We start from the raw sequence: 16,663 nt of genomic DNA on the forward strand, positions 1-16,663 counted from the left end.
CTTAAACAACAAAACTGAAGTGGATGATGATGGCGGCGACGATGGTCGCTCGCAAACTAGACCATCCAGCAGGCCCTTCTGGGGGCCTTCTTCGTGGCCCCCTTCTTGTTCTGGTGGCCTCTCGAGCAAGCTGTCGTCTAACACTAACGGCACCACCCGTTCCTGCGCATCTTGGGCCACAGCTCTCGCTGAGCTTATCTTGATGCTGGTCTTTGGCCAAGTGTCTACCGTACCCAATGACTGGGTACGCGTGGCTAAGCTCGCTAGTTGATTTTATCAAGATAACGTTCAATCTAATATCATCCGTGCTCTGATTAACCAAGAAAATCGACACCGTTTCTCTTTCGATATAAATCGGTAATACGTATCTAATATTATCCTTTTAAATCTCTCTTTATTTCTTTTTTACTTTTCTTTTTTTTTCTTTTCTTTTTTTTATATATTCAATTTATATGAATCTTCTATTTATTTGTTATCTCTTAATAATGTTTTAAAACGTTTGCGCAAAATGAGACAAGTTATTAAACAAAAACACGTTGATCACGTACACGTACTTGGGGATCTTTCAAGAAGATGAATATATCGAATCACTATCAGATTTTTGATGATAAGCAACGACTGTTGTATTCTGAACGAATGTCGTTACACAGGCATTATCGAATGCGGCGAATTTGTTGAATTCCTCGTGAAGATTTCTAAGACCTTGCTGCGAGGCAGATGCATCACCTGGTGATAAGAAAAAGAAATAAAAGGAGTTAGAATAAAAGATATAAAAGAGGGTTTTTTTTCGATCAATCGATCGACCGATCGATCTCTCGAATCTCAAGGTTGTCTTTCCGAGAAACGACGACGTTATCAAGGCTTGCATATCGATCGAAACGATCTGATGCACGATCTTAGCGCTATATCTCGTTTCTCGCTAAGAAAACCGATTATATTATACATATAAAACAGATGTTATCTTCTCGTGAAACATTAATCGAGTATTTAAACGGGTGACGGCACTTTGTTTTGCACAAAAGAAAATAATACAAAATCATAAGAAACATCGTGATAGGCGTGGAAAGAAATAATATATTTTCTTAACCCTTTTCTTTATTAAAGTCTCTCTCTCTCTCTTTCATGTATTTACTCGACGTACGCAAAAATAAATGAGAAAAGTACAAATGGCGTGCAACTAAACGCAAAGATAGCGAAAGTAAAAGAGAATGAGAGAGGGCAAATGTCTCTAGCAAGGTGATTTTACTGCAAGTAATATTCTGTAAATCGGTCGTTTCAGCTAACCCCTCGTTTCTGTAATTTAAAAGCGAGCAAATGGCGTTCTTCGTAAGGCCGACGAAGTGAAATCGATACCCTGAAAGAGAAGGAGGCCTAACACGTTATCGTTCTCATCGAACTTTTCTGCCAACTAACGGGCACAATTTTTACATTAGCTTGACCGTATAGACCCGTAAAAAAAGCTTAGCAATAGGGATAGTAGTCGATAAGCCAAATGGAGCTTTAACCTCTAAATAAGCACGTTATACCCAAACACGCTGGTACTATATGATATATATACGCTCGTTCGTTATTTCTCTCTTATCCGTTATATAAACCTCTACTACCCATCCCTTTTTACGTCCCTTTAACATCGTAAATATTAGAAGAAGACTAAAATAATCAATAGGTCGATAAAATCGTGAGAACGATCGATCGTTACGAGTAAACTCATAAATCTACTTGAAGATGCCTATAATATCTGCTATGTATTGTAAATATATATAGTATATGTAGAAGAGTGAAATATGAGTTTTAATAAATAATGTCTGGAGAAGAGAAGAGAAACGCGTTTCTCTTCTTCGACCAAAGTAATTCGTGGAAATAACAGAAAAGTATGCGAGGCAAGCTTTTCGGACGAGAGCAAGCTGTGATTCGCTCGAGCAGACAGAACAGTTTTTACGTCCTGCAGGCGTACGCATAATACAGAGAAAAGCATATTTCCCTTCTTCGACGGTGTACTTCGTACGACGAAGGGATGAGGAATGGGAGAGGGGAGAAGGGACTACGTCGACGTTTCGGTTGGCGAAGCGAGTTCGTACCGAAGGAGGAAAGTCTGTGAGCTACGGAACACATTTGTATGTAGCTTCGTGGTTATACAACCACAATTCACTTCGCCAGACTATCCCCTATATTATTTTTCTTTTTCTTTCTCTCTGTACCGTTCGTTTCCGAAAAGAAACGCACGCTCCAAAGATGAGGAGACACCTTGCGTTCCTGAAGAAGGACGAGAATATGAAAGAGAGAAAGGGTAGAAGTAGAAGGACCAGTGACGCAGGCAGTTATAAAAGAGGGAGAACAGAAAGAGAGAAAGAGAAAGAGTACAGGGACTGCGTCTCGCTGCAATATCGGAAGTACGAGAAAAATATGCTTCCCAAGCACAATCAAGGACGTGAATGCATTCCATGCACGGTCGCAAGAGTTTCGAAGCATATTGGAATTTTTCCTTGGTATTTTCCACGGGCCTTTTTCCTCTTCCTCTATTTCTTCTTCTTCTTTCTTCTTCCTTCTCCTTATTCCATTCCCTCCCTCTTACATTTTTACCTTCTCCACTTCCTGTCTGAGAAACGTGCCTCGAACAAACCTAAGAACCGATGTCCTTCTCACATACACACACATACAGTGCGAGCAACTCTTTCGTTTTCTACGAAAGAAGCTACGATTTACCTTGCTTGCTTGTTTGCTTGTTTGTTTCCTTCCTTCCTTCCTTCCTTCTTTCTGTACGTTTCGCGATTTATCTCTTCTTCTACGGAGTTTCTTTCTTTAGAATAGAAAAAAAAGAAAGTAACCAACTACGTTCCTCATTCAATTCGAATAATGAAAAAAGGATTATTACGTCGATACGATTCTATCGATAATTGAAATTTCTCTGAATACTATCTGAGTCATCAATTTAGAGACTTTTCGACTATGACATTCTTATAGATTGTTTAGGAAAAGAAAAATAATGAAGGAAAAAACTTATAGATTCCTCCCATACACTTTCTTGATTACTTATAATAAACTAGAAAGTTGCGGTTTAGAAAATATAACTTTGTACTCGAATAAATGCGTTTACGCGAAATATTAGATTAACTTTGTCTTCTTGTGGATCGCTCAATTACTTTAACATAATAATGTCCTGATAAAAGGGTGGGAGTAGATACCGAGTACCTAATTAACTAACGGAGACCAGTAAATTCATTCACGTTGGCCTCTCTCTCTCTCTCTCTCTCTCTCTCTTTACTTCCTACCTTCTTGCTATTTTACCTTCCTGTTTTCTTGTCTTTTCGCCTGCCTGCCTGCCTGCCTGCTTGCTTGCTTGCCCTTTGGCCTCCGACCAGCGTTAAAATTCGTTGAAAATCTAATATTCTGTTGAAGAGGGAGTGAGAGAGAGAAAGAGTGAGTGAACGAGAACAGGGATCGATAATACGTTTAGTAATAGTTGGTACCGAACTTGGTTAGGTTGATGCCTTCCTGCTTCTTCCTCAATAGTACCTACACCATGTCTCACTGTTTAACAGACTCAAGTACCAGTGAGTTAAATAGATAGCCTTTACGATGAGAGATGGGTGAATGTATATATATATATATATACCACACACGTATAATATTCTCGAGCACTCTCCTACGGATAATATCGTCTGTGATGTGATATCGAAGTTAAGTTAAGGTTGTACCCTCCTGCCCTTCTCGTCAGTTCGCTTGCAAGAGCAAGCCCACCATCACCACCACCACCACTACCAAAAACCCTTTTGTTTCGAACACGAGAATGAAGTGTGATCAAGGGTAGAAGAGAAAAAGAAAGATAAAGAGAAAATGTTTAAAAAGGAACTAGGGAAAAGTCTTTCTTACTCCTTTATCATCTCTTTTACGAGTACTCCATATACTTAATTTTAACAACGTTAGGGCATATTAATTGAAGCAAAGTATCGTGCCAATAAATGGACTCGCCATATTTCTCCTACTTATCAACCTTTATACATTTTATCGAAGAACAGAAGAAGAAGAAGAAGGACAAGAGAGTACCGAAAGTACTTAACAAGATCGATTTCCGTTTTTGTCCTAGCAACGAGGGTAGAACCTAGCCATTGACACCAATGACGAAGCTCCGATAAAGGATAATTAGTTGAATTATTTTCAATTAGTTAGAAGTGAGTTCCTAGGAAAGAAGGGACCTTCAATCCATTTGATATTAATCGAAACGATCCTCTTGTAATAGAATGAAATGCTTAAAAGCTCGTATTAGAGGTAAAGAAAGAGAGAAAATTAAAAAAAAAAAAAGAGAAAGAGAGAGAGAGAAAGAGAGGGATTTTAAAGAACGCAAATATTTGAGGTTTAAACGATCGACTGTCACGCATGCATGTAGACTATCTTTTCCAGCCTGGATCGATCCACATGGAACGAGAGAGAATTCAACCCCTCGTCTCCTACCCCCTTTTTCCCGTTCCGTGATTGGCCATATGCGACAAGTTTGCCAAGCCATACTACAGTGCCGTTGGTGACGACTTTTAGCGCCCGATCGCGTAGTTTATTTGTTTAACGTATTAACGCTTTTAAAAATCGAAGGGACAACAAGAAAAAAGCATCGATAGATGTCCCTTGTCGCAAATAGTTCAAAGGGGGGAATAGGGGGTTTTATATTGACAAGTGTTAAAGATGCCACAACCCCTCACTGGATTAAATCACCGTATACCACGTGCGGCTTTATTCTTAATACGATGTTAAACGAGAAAACAAGATGTGTAACGTATGTGCTCATGTGTATCTTTATACAATTTGTAAACGTATGTTAGCTATTTAAAAGAATTTATGCAAACAAGAAGAATATATATACCTACGTATTTCCCTTTCTCTCTTGTTACGGATAAATGTTAAAGGACAGTTGTCTTTTCTAAAGAATGAGATAATATATATATATATATACATATCGAATAAAAAGACAATGTAAATATAACGTAAGCCCGTAAATTCCTGTTCCATTTTCTTTCTCTCATTTTCACGTACGGCTTTCAATGCTAGGTGTATATATATATATAGGTATACCAAAGTATATAAGCTTGAAGTAATAGGAAATAGTCTTTCGTGGCAAACAAGCGATAGATTTATAGTAGCAGACGTCTATATAAGAGTTGCAAATCTCTTTGACGTAGTAAAGGAGAAAAAGGGAGCAAGCAAATCAAAAGATTCAAGAAGAGCCAATAGAAGTGACTTCGAAATATTGCGTCCCTTATTGAAATATATTTGTAAGCCACTCTAAAAGACAATTTCGCTGAGAGAAAATATAGAATAGATCAGAGAAGAGAAAATAGTAGATATGTAAAAGAAGAAAAGAAAGTTAGAATACATATATATATATATCTCCAATAGGAAACCAACTTTCTCCGTATTAAGTAATACGAGACTGGAAAAAAGGGATCACCGCCGCCACCACCACAACCACCACCATCGTATGTAAGTGAAAGAAACATCGTTTAGTTTTACAAGTGGTCCTTTGGTAAGTTTCGGTTTCTTTTAAAGAAAAAAAATATTCCAGAAAAACTAAAATCGTTCGATCGAATTTTTGAACAGTTTCCATAAACCCTCGACTTCGAGTACTTCTCTCCCGAGTACTTTTAATTTTCTTTACTTAATAATAAAAGAACTCTTAAGAGCTATTGCTATAACAGTGCTGTTGCATATTCGCGTGGGAATTAAGAATTCATTGTTATAAGAACCTTCGTAGAAATGAATTCATTCGTTGAAAGGATGAGAATAAAGCTACCGTAGAAATCCCCTACTCTCGTACGTTTTGTTTTTTTTTTCTTTTTTTAAAAAGCGACCAAAGAGTCTCTCTCAGTGGTTCCACGAGTGCGAGAAACGTAACTCGTGCGAGACCCACACGTATTTCTCCATTTTCCACGAGTTCACCGTATGCCGCCTTTCAGCCAGACGCAACCCCAGACGATTCCTCCTTCTAACTTAACTCCATCCTCCTCCTCCTCTTACTTCTACTCTTACTCTTCCTCACCACCACTACTACCACCACCTTCTTTTCCTTCGTCTTCTCTTACAACGCGCGTATCCTCGGATCGGCCGTTCCAAACGCCTTCCGAGAAAGCCGAGAGATCCGAGGATTTTTCGTGAAAAACCTCGCTGCTAGAGCCAGTTTGCTTTGGAACAGGAGATGTTTGGTTAACATGTGTGCCTAATGGCCCGTGCGAAATGGATTTTTAAGGTTTTCGTTTTAACAGACGACAAGGCATGCGCGCCTCATCCAAGAAACCAACCAACCATTCAACGTGATTCGTTCGTCGAAGGAAAAACAGTTGAAAGAGAGAGAAAGAAAGAACGATGGATGCGTGGGAAGTTCGAAAATCGATCATCTTTATGTGAATTATATTATGACATACGTATATAAATAAACTTAGACACACCTATAAACGCATTTTTAATGACACTAACAATAAGTGTATCACATATGAAAAAATCCGATTAAAATTACACGATCACTTGTGTATATGTATATTATACTACTAAAATCTCTTTTCGTTATGATCGATATATCAACATACGTTTCAAGATCCTTTCTAAAGCATTTTCAAGCTCTCTACATAAACCATGTCTTGAAACGACATCTTAGAAATGGAACAGTACTTAACGGAAGTAAAGAAGAGGCTAACGTTCAGAAATACTATAATAGATATTACGATTATTTAATGTATGCTCTCGAGGGGACTTCACGTTATTTGAATCACTCTCATTCAACGTTGAATAAATTACGAGAGGATGAACATGATTATTAAATGAATTTCTATGAAGAAATAAAATTTTATCATCTCCTTTTTACCTTCTTCTTCTTCTTCGTTTATTTCTTTTTTTTTTTTTCAATTAAATTTAAAAACAAAATTATAAAAAATAGATGTAAAGTTGATATTAAATATTTGAAATGTCATTTTTTATTTCTATTTAGAAACGATCAAATGAAATACTTCGAAAACAAAAAGGATATATTTTTAATGGTCGAATTTAGTCGAAAGTAAATTCTTTTTTTCTCATCTAAAAGATAAATTCTTTGACAACGAAGGATATTATTCCTATTAAGGTAAAGTATTTTTGTGTGGTATTTGCGAAGAATACATCCTTATAGTCTTTTCAAAGTAACCAACGTTCTTCTGTATCTTTCTAAACCCTCTTTCTTTCTCTCATTTTCTTTCTACTACATAGTCCGATACCCCTCTTAAAGCTTTCGTGAGCTTACGTCGCGCGAGGAGGGCACGAAAGTAGGAGGAAGAGGAAAAAAAAAGGAAGGTGGAGTAAGAAGAGGGACCCTTTGGATATTAGGTTTCCCAGTGCGGTTTTCAACCACCTACTCGATCGGTTGATCGGCCGACTTTACCCTGGGGAAATCACACTAGATACGAATTGGCCTCCACCCTTCCACCCTCTCTCTCTTTTCCACTTTCTTCATCGGTCCTTCCTCTTTTACTTTCTAACGTACTTAAGAAAGAAAGAAAGAGATAGAGATAGAGAAAGTGCTTAGTACTTTGCGGTACACGGCCCTTGGCGACACCACGTAGACGACAACTACGACGAAGGTAGTAATGGTGACAGTGGTGGTGGTTGTGTGTATTAATCGAGCAAGGATCTTCTTTCATTCCTCACGGCATCCACTCATGTCTCATGGGACAGGAAGAGATGAGAAAGGATTACCGAAGAAGTAGTAGTATTTCGTGGTCGCTGTATCGACACTCTAGTGATTGGCGAAAATCGATATCGTATTTTACAATTTGTCAAAAGCTGACCGTTTTCTTTTAACTCACTCCCCCTTTTTCACATTTTAAGTACCACGAATAATTTCTACTTTTTTTCTGCATAATTTATAATGCTTCTTCTTCTTCATCTTATTTTTCATTCTTTCATTCTTTCTTTTAGTAAAGAAAAGCCCAATTTCGTCGCGAATGCAAAATGAATGAAGCTAGCTAATAGGAAAATATTTCTCTTAGCAAACTCTTTCTATCTCTCTATCTCTCTCTCTCTCTCTTTTTCTAACGTTGGAAACTAAAAGAATTATTATCGCTCTGCGTTTCATATATCAAGCCCTTATACGAATAAGAATTCAGTGTTAACGATGCGGTCGTATCGTAGCTACGCTAGACAAAGTACTCCGATATACTTTTTGCGCGTTAATGTACGCTAGTTCTGAAGCACGTTTCGCACAATCGGCCCCAGAAATCGCTTAATTTACGAGTGTACGATTTAAAAGGACACTTCGATCGATTAACGTTGCTTTATTAAAACGTCAAATTGTTCTTATTAAAAGAGAAAAAGAGAGATAGATAGATAGATAGATAAAACGACACGCAAACGCCGATTTAAATTCATTATGCGCATAAATTAAATTGCAAAATAAAAAAGAAATAGATAAAAAAAGGGGACAAAAGGGAAAATGTATAAAAAAAAAAAAATATACGAGGAATCGCTAATAGATAAAACGCACGATTTCTGTTAACACGATATATATATATATATGTCGGTAATATTGTAGAGCACTCGATAAAAAAAAAGGAAACACAATTAATTCTGAACATTCGAATCGAACGTTTCGCAAAACCTTTTACTTGTATTACTTCCATCTTCGTTATCGTTTTTCGAAACACCTAGTTGTTAAAAGATATTCGCTTAGAACTGCTAGTGTTTAAGATGGTTACCATTCGTTAACGAGTCTGCCTACTTTGTGGAAGCTTTGAACCAAAGCATCAAAGTCTAACTTCTACTAGAAGAAGTAAAATGAAACTCATCTCTCTTTCTCTTTCTCTCTCTCATTTCCTTTCTTATCTTCCTATCGTATGGAATTTCGTATTGCTCTCGGCCCTTTTCCCTAATACTACTACTACTACTACTACTACTACTATTACTACTATCCGTCTCTTTATTCTTTCTTCCCACTCTTGATCTCCCTTCGAGACTCTATAAAATAAAAGAAAAAAAGAAATAGAAGGAGTCTGCAGGCTATTAAATCTTACCGGGCCGGCAAAAACTCCTTCCGAATTCTATTTGTCTTTCCACCCCTCTTCCTATTCTCTACGAGAAGCATGGAGAAGAAGTCCGGCCACTTCCGTCAGTCTTCCAACCTCGGGCTCGAAGTTCCGGTGACCAAACGCTAATCGGTCTAGACTCTTCGTTCCCTTCTCTTTTCTATCTTTTTAGTTTTTTTCTTTTTCTTCTTTTCAATGAAATTCTCAGACCTTGTCGAGTCTCTTATACTTTTTTTCTCTTCCTTACTTAATCTTTCTCTCTTTATCGAGTTTTCTTTGAAAAGAGAGAGAAAGAGAATATGACAAAATACAACTTATCCTGGTAGTTTTACTAAAATACAAGATGACACGTCAGCAATTGCAATGGGGCACGGATGAAAAGTTTGCACGTTTTTTTTTTTTACGAAAATGAAACTAAATAAAAAATAGACCCTTCAGAAATTCCAATAATATCTCTACTACCATTACCACCATACATCATACAGCGCAACCCTTTTTCTTTGGAATGGATATCTCCTTTTTTTCGTTCTTTTTCTATCTATAAGTACTCCCTGTCAATGAATTAGATTTACAATAGCCTGTTCCCTTTTTTTCTTTTTCTATTATTCCTATTGTCCTGTCAGAGAAGCATCCGAACAACGCATGGAACTCGAACCATCACGATCGACAATTATGAGATTAATGAAATTCGTTTGGAACGTGGTTCAAGTCACTCTTGAAATATGTCAACGTATTATCGAGAGTACTCTCTCTCTCTCTCTCTCTTTTCCCTCTCTTCTAATGACCGAATGTTCAAGGTCCATTATCGACCTTAGCCATGACTACTCTCGCCAGTGTCAAAGATCAACACTTCACGAGGCTAATTAGTCGTCTACTCGAACTATACTAAAGAGAGAGAGAGAGAGAGAACTATTGTGCCACCCTGTGTTTCCCGGTCGAGCTTTGATAACAAAAAGAACCTGATTGAGATATTGATCAACATCGTTTTGACAACAGGAAAAGAAAAACCTAAAAAGAAAACCGATGGAAAATCCAATAATTATCTTTCTTTCTCTCTCTTTCTCTCACCTGTGATAATAAAAGAAAAAAAAAAGAAAAGGGAGGGAAGGGAATAGGTCGTTAAACTTTTTCTAAACGTATATCAACATTTTTCACCGCACTGATACCGAGGCACGAACAACGTCTAATATTTAATGTCATCATAGTTCAATATTGACACGACGCTGTCTTATCTCACGCAAGCAACATTAATCACGGTGCTTCTATAAGAGCTCGCGAGCAAGCTCGTAAGAAAATTGCTTCTGACGTCTCTTATACCCCCTCTCTTTTCACTCTTTCTTTCTTTCTTTCTTCCTTTCTCTGTTTCTTTCTCTCTCTCTCTCTCTCTCTCTCTATATATATATATATATATATATGTATATATGAGAATGAAACTGACGGATGAAAGGAATGAGGAGACTGATGGGAGGAACAGGGATTAGTGAAAGATAAAAAAGAATGTAAAGTATGGGAGTGACTCAGAGTCGATACTTTTTTACACCCCCCTTAACATTTTCAAGTTAAAGTACTCCAGCTGTTACGTGCTAATGGCAAATCTATAATAGCCTCGCGAATACCTTCAACTTCCACTACTCGCACCCTTTGTCCACTTTTTTTCCTATACCCTTTGTCCACTTTTTACCCAAACAAGAGGTCATTTCCAAGTGACGTCACTGTCCCACCATCACCACCACCATCACCATTATCTTACATGTATAGGATTACTCTTCTTTTTATACGTTTTTTAATCTACCTTATTTGTTTTGTTTTTTTTTTTGTATTTGTTCGTTTAAATTCTCGAAGAAACAACAACGTCCGGTAAATGTCGTCTCTCACAAAGCAATCGAAAAGATAACTAAGAAAAAGAAAATTCTCGTGGATCGATAGGTACGATTCAAGGTGATAATCTTTCCGAGGCCGAGCAAGCACAAGACGAGTATCTAATCTCGTAAGGACGGATGTGGCAAACACGGATATAGGGAATGGTACCATGTACTCATCGATAAATCGACTTCCTCGAACGTGTATCTTACCTTCGACGTATTTCACCGTGAGACAAGTTGCAACATTTCGTTCTTTACTTTCTTTCTTTCTGTTTTTTTCTCTCTCTCTCTCTCTCTCTCTCTCTTTCTTATTTTATTGAAATCACTTGAGAAAATAAGAAAGAACATATTATTTACGAGGATAAAATTTCTTTTTTTTTTTTATCGAAGATTATACTAATAAACTTATCCATACGATTGCGAAAAACTTGTTATAAAACAAAAAATAAAAATAAAAGAAGTGTATATTCTTATTGAGACAAATCTTTTCTCTCAAATATCACAGTGAGATCTTTTTAAAATGCATTGCACCGAACAGCAAGGTTAAATTTGTAAAACGTAACATGGGCAAAGGTAGAGAACAAAAAGAAAGATATGTGTAAGTACGAACGAGTGAGATCGTACGAAATGTTAAAGGGCTAGCCACGATATCAGTGAGTACGCATCGTTTTCACGGAATCCGTTGAATACCTTGCCAAGGTTTACGTTACGCGTTCCGGATCTGTCCTCTCTCTCTCTCTCTTTCTCTTTATCTTTCTGCATGACTTTATCTTCTCTCACCACAGTGCGTTATCCTCGTTCTGCAGTACAACGATAGTCACGCGCACCGTTATCATTTTATGAATAACAGTTCTCGAAATTGCCTTTCGCAAAGCGTGATACCCTGCTAGCTTCTGACCTGGTATAACTAACTACACCTCTTGTGTATTTAAGTATAGCCAATATCATGGAGTAAGTTTCACTGACCAAGCTGCTATAACGCGGTTCAGATATCGAGTGAAATAAAGCGAAGGGCTCGAGATCTCGCCAAGCGGATGGTTAAGTATAATAAAATAGTATCGATGAAATCGAAAGAAGAAATCTAATAAGAAAGAAACGCGAATTGTTCGAGCGTGTTACATTGGCGTTTACGTTAGATCAAGTATGAAATGGTTATATAGTTAGATGGTTGTGTTACTATTTCTGTTGCTACATGTTTATTACTTTTCTTAAGTGTATTAAAGCGTTTTCTCTCCTCGATATATTTTCATTCTATTAACTAGTTCTCGTTGAATTTCAAATAATATACTTCATAGAGATTACGCGATTCTAACAAACACGTCAGTGTTATGTTAAATTCTTATAATCGATGGTAATACGTATACAAATGGTATAGTTACAACGTTTTGTACAAAATTAACACGTCGATAACGGAGAAGTGTAAAATAATAAGAAAATAAAAATAAAAAAATGGAAAATATTGCTAAGTACCGATGAAAAAAAAAAAAAAACAACTTTTATTTAACATTTAATGTTAGACCGTACTTTGCAAAACTGCCCAACGATTTGCAGTTAACTCGCTTCAATGTTGAATAACACGCTCGTCGAGGTGTCGGTAACGTGTGTAACTTTGCAAGAACGCAAGATACTGCCGTAAGCTCTCTCGCTCCTTCAGATACATTTGATTAAATCCCTCGCGATAACGGACAGGCGTATATGCTAAACGGAAGGTTTTCACTAGGAAAAGGAACCAATTATCTTGATGCTATATGTTCATGAGAAAAGTGAGAAAACGTTGAAAGGTAATTCTATTTTAAACAAGCTGGTTAAGACGAATACGAAGTGTTGCATTAAAATACTATGTTATATATCTACACGAATATTTTCTTAATAAATTCTTCTCGAGAAAAAAGTATATTTTTCAAATTCTATTAAATTTAAATTACAAATTTTTAATTGATTTTAAATAATCTTCGATTTAATTCCTATTGAATTATTTAAAAAGAAAAATTTATTTTTATTAATAAACAAATAATATATAATCTTAACAAAAAAACAAATAAAAAATATTACAAATGTATTTCAAGATAAAGTATTTGCCGAGCAAATGTTAAACATGACACACTTTTCTTAACGTCACAATTAGTGCAACACGTTCCTAAAAAAAAAAAAAAAAAAAAGAAAAATGAGGAAACAATTTGTATACATACTTATATGGGTACTATACCTACATAATAATCATACGTTTTGCAAAAGGTTTCTCTTTGCGTGTCGCGTTTGCGCCGACCTTTTCTTCTTTCCTCGGTTTCGTTCATTTTGCCGATTTTGTCGGCATGCCACGCTCGCGTTTCAATTCTTCCATAGGTACGTACCTACCTACCTACATATACATATATATATGTATATATGCACGAGAGTAGCAAAATTTCATTTCTTTCTGGAATTTAGAATGACAGCAACATTTGCGCTCTTTCTTTCTCCCTTTTTCTACGCATTCGCGCAGAGATTCCATTCCCCTCTTAGCGCTTGGCGCACTTTTTCTACGTAAAACGTTCTAGCATTCGTAGCTCGTGTTACTCTTTTGTATACAATATATATATATATATATATATATATATATATATATATATATATATATATACATCTTCTGGTGAAAAATATTAAAATCTCCTTTGTCCTATTTTTTATATACTGTTCCAACGTTGATTAAGAATAAACTAACGTTATATTTTTCATGTCCGATTTCTCTCTCTCTCTCTCTCTCTCTCTTTCTCTTTCTCTGTAATATTCAAACATGAATAAAAAATAATTGTAAGAAAAATTAAATAAAAAGAAGTTTTTTAAAAGAAAAGGAAAATGCTTGCTTATCAAAAACCACGAGAACTTTTATATATATATATACATTTTTTCTATTAACAATCCCGGGACACAATGTGATTTCCCTTTTTATATATTCTAGCGAGTAGCCGTCATAAAACGAAGACAAACGGCGATCCGCAAATCTTTCGTGTCACATCCGTAACGGATGCATGAGTTTTCATAAAAGTTTCATCGCGACCCATCCAGTGGTTCGGACTGAATTTAGAATATACGCGTACGTGCCGCAAGCCGCGAGCACGAACACGAACAAGACCACGACTACTATCACGACCACCAGTACACATTTTTACGATGGCAAATGTATATATCATCCACGAGCGGACGCGTTTAAATGTCGTTTTAACTTCCTACTAAAAGAGATGCCACGCGTCGTCTAACACTATTCGTATTCTCGATTATTTTCCTTGACTTGAAGATCACATTTTTTCTTTACTTCAAGACGATTCATTTTTATTATTTAGAATAAGAAATTATTGAATATAATAAATATTTGTTGTATTTGAATATCGTACAATATAAAAATTTAATATCACATCGTTGGTTTCTAATGAACTGCGAAATTACTGAACCGATCTTAATGAAATTTTGTTTATTTTGTATGATTTTCTTCAACTTAGTACATAGAATAGATTTTATCGCAATTATTTTGTATTTTTTATTACTAATTTAAGGATTTATTATATAGAGGTTAATTAAGTCTCTAGATTCTGATGGTGCTGTATTACAATTAAATTATTTCAATTTACATACGACATAATCTAACTTTGTCTATTATTTCGTGTAATATTATTTGATCTATTCCATTGTAATTGTGGTGTTAGTTTATGTGTTGTTATAATTCACTAAATAGTTTATAATTATATTGAATCAACATTTTATATAAAAAAAAAACCACAGCAACGCGTAGCCAAAACATCCTAGTATGTCCTAGTATCCATGTTTAATTCGAATATTTCAAAAGAGTCAAACTAAATATAAATTCAATTATAATATATGAAAATATTTCTAACGATTTATATCACGTTTTATAAATTTGTTAATAATAATAAAAAAAATATATATATATATATATTTTTTCTCTTCACAAAATCGTTATCGAAAGTCCCACACGTCTTACAACGAATATTCGAAATACTTTGAAACAAGACTATCTCAGCACGATGTGACGTCTAGAAGCCACTACTATTCTAAGGATTCTAAAAAAGCCTTCGTGTAGTTTCGGCATGATAATAATGCATGGCTCTGCCGTAGGATGAAGTATGTACGTGCCACCGGCATACGTACACCCCCATCGTTCGCACGAATTCTTAGGCGGTTAAGTGTTGTCGTCGTCGCGCTTACATAGACATATGGGGTACACACGTGAAAAGAGAAACAAAGATAAAGAGAGAAGGAGACATGCCAAGCACGAGAAACACGAACGAGATGTACGCTTTTACGGTAAAGATAGCGATCGGGCACGAGTCTCGTAACTATATTTTTTATTCCAAGCAGGGATACTGCGATAACTTGGATCAGCCACCACGTATATTCCGTAGAAAAGAAGAAAAAAGTAAGATAAGAAAAAGAAAAGAAGGTAAAATAAAAATAAAAAAAAAACTATTCTTTTCCAGGAGATATATTTTTTAAAATCCAATTAACAATACACAATAAAACCAAAAGAAATCAAGAATATAATAAAAATGGGTTGACAAGAGTGATGAAGATAAGAAGAGTAAGATAAGAAAATAAAAGGAAGATATAGAAATGTGTCACAACTATAGTGAATTATGATAAATGATCTAACTGGTGAAACTGCGATTTTCTAGAACACTCTAGGATACCTGCACAGTGTATTCCACTTTTAACGTCATCCTTTTCGATCTTCCCTTGGGATTGGTCGCAATACATACGAAAAGAGACCGCGATATTTCGGGGGGAGGTGGTAGAGGGAAGGGAAAGGAACTAGAGAAAAATATTATATGCAGTTCGTGTACGAAAAGCCCGAAAAATAGTAAAGAGAAGGGAAGAATAGAGATACAGAAGCTGACCCTGATGTCAAATGGTAGGATATATACATGAGCTAAAAGTGGTAGGAGAAAGCGTTGATGCATTGGTAACTCGATCGTTCTCGAAGAAAACTGGGCCAACAAAAAAGAAAAAGAGGAGAGAGAAAGAGTGAGGGATAAAAAGAGGAAAAGATAGGATCTGTAAAGATGATAGGAAAATATTGAACGTGCTTATCGAATCGCGATAATTTACATTTTCAGAAAAGAACAGCTCTCTTCTATAACCTGAAATATACGTGCCAAAAATATGAAAGGATCGTGAAACATGTAATAAAATGAAAACCACTAAACGCAATTTCGTGGTGGTTTCGCTTCCTTTTTATATTATTATTATTATTATTATTATTATTTACTTGCCAATATAAAATAATATACTTGTTATGAAAAACGATCATTGAAGATATACACAAAGAACGTTGTGTTTCTTAACATCCCTTTCATTGCTGATCTCTCGCTTAATATCCTCGTATTTTAAACGTACACAGGTATGTACTTATGTTCAAGCATGTCTCGTAATTAACGATTATTAACGAGCTCCTCGGAGACCCGACGAGGGACCGGAAACTGTTATTGCTAAAAAAGAAAAAGAAAAAGAATACTTGGCAAAGAACACGAAGAAAGAATAAGAGAGAAAGAAAGACTATGTTTATCTTCATTTCTAGAAGACGAAGGAAGGAAAAACGTATTAAGAACTACGAGTCTTTTAAAAACCCATTCGAATGCGTTATATTATTTTGCATGGCACACAGAGTTCCTTTGAGTATCATGATCAGAGGAGAAAAATTGTTGCTCCGAAAAGATACGACTTAATACCACGTGCGACCTTTTTTTTCTCTCTTTATCTTAATAGTTGGCATATTCT

At 35.9% G+C, this 16,663-nt stretch overlaps 1 long non-coding RNA gene across 1 annotated transcript in view; it reads right to left on the reverse strand.

Annotated features, from left to right (window-relative positions):
- Window positions 1–509: 509 nt before the first annotated feature.
- LOC149033630 (uncharacterized) overlaps window positions 510–16,663 on the reverse strand; it is a 29,903-nt gene continuing 13,749 nt past the window's right edge. The window contains exon 2 of the long non-coding RNA XR_016176517.1: window positions 510–726. This is a non-coding gene — a long non-coding RNA (uncharacterized LOC149033630). The remainder of the gene's footprint in view (window positions 727–16,663) is intronic.

This window comes from Polistes dominula, unplaced genomic scaffold (genome assembly GCF_049000335.1).
Source record: "Polistes dominula isolate Pdom_NZ unplaced genomic scaffold, Pdom_raw_medaka contig_28, whole genome shotgun sequence".
In the NCBI taxonomy this organism is placed as follows: Eukaryota; Metazoa; Arthropoda; class Insecta; order Hymenoptera; family Vespidae; genus Polistes; species Polistes dominula.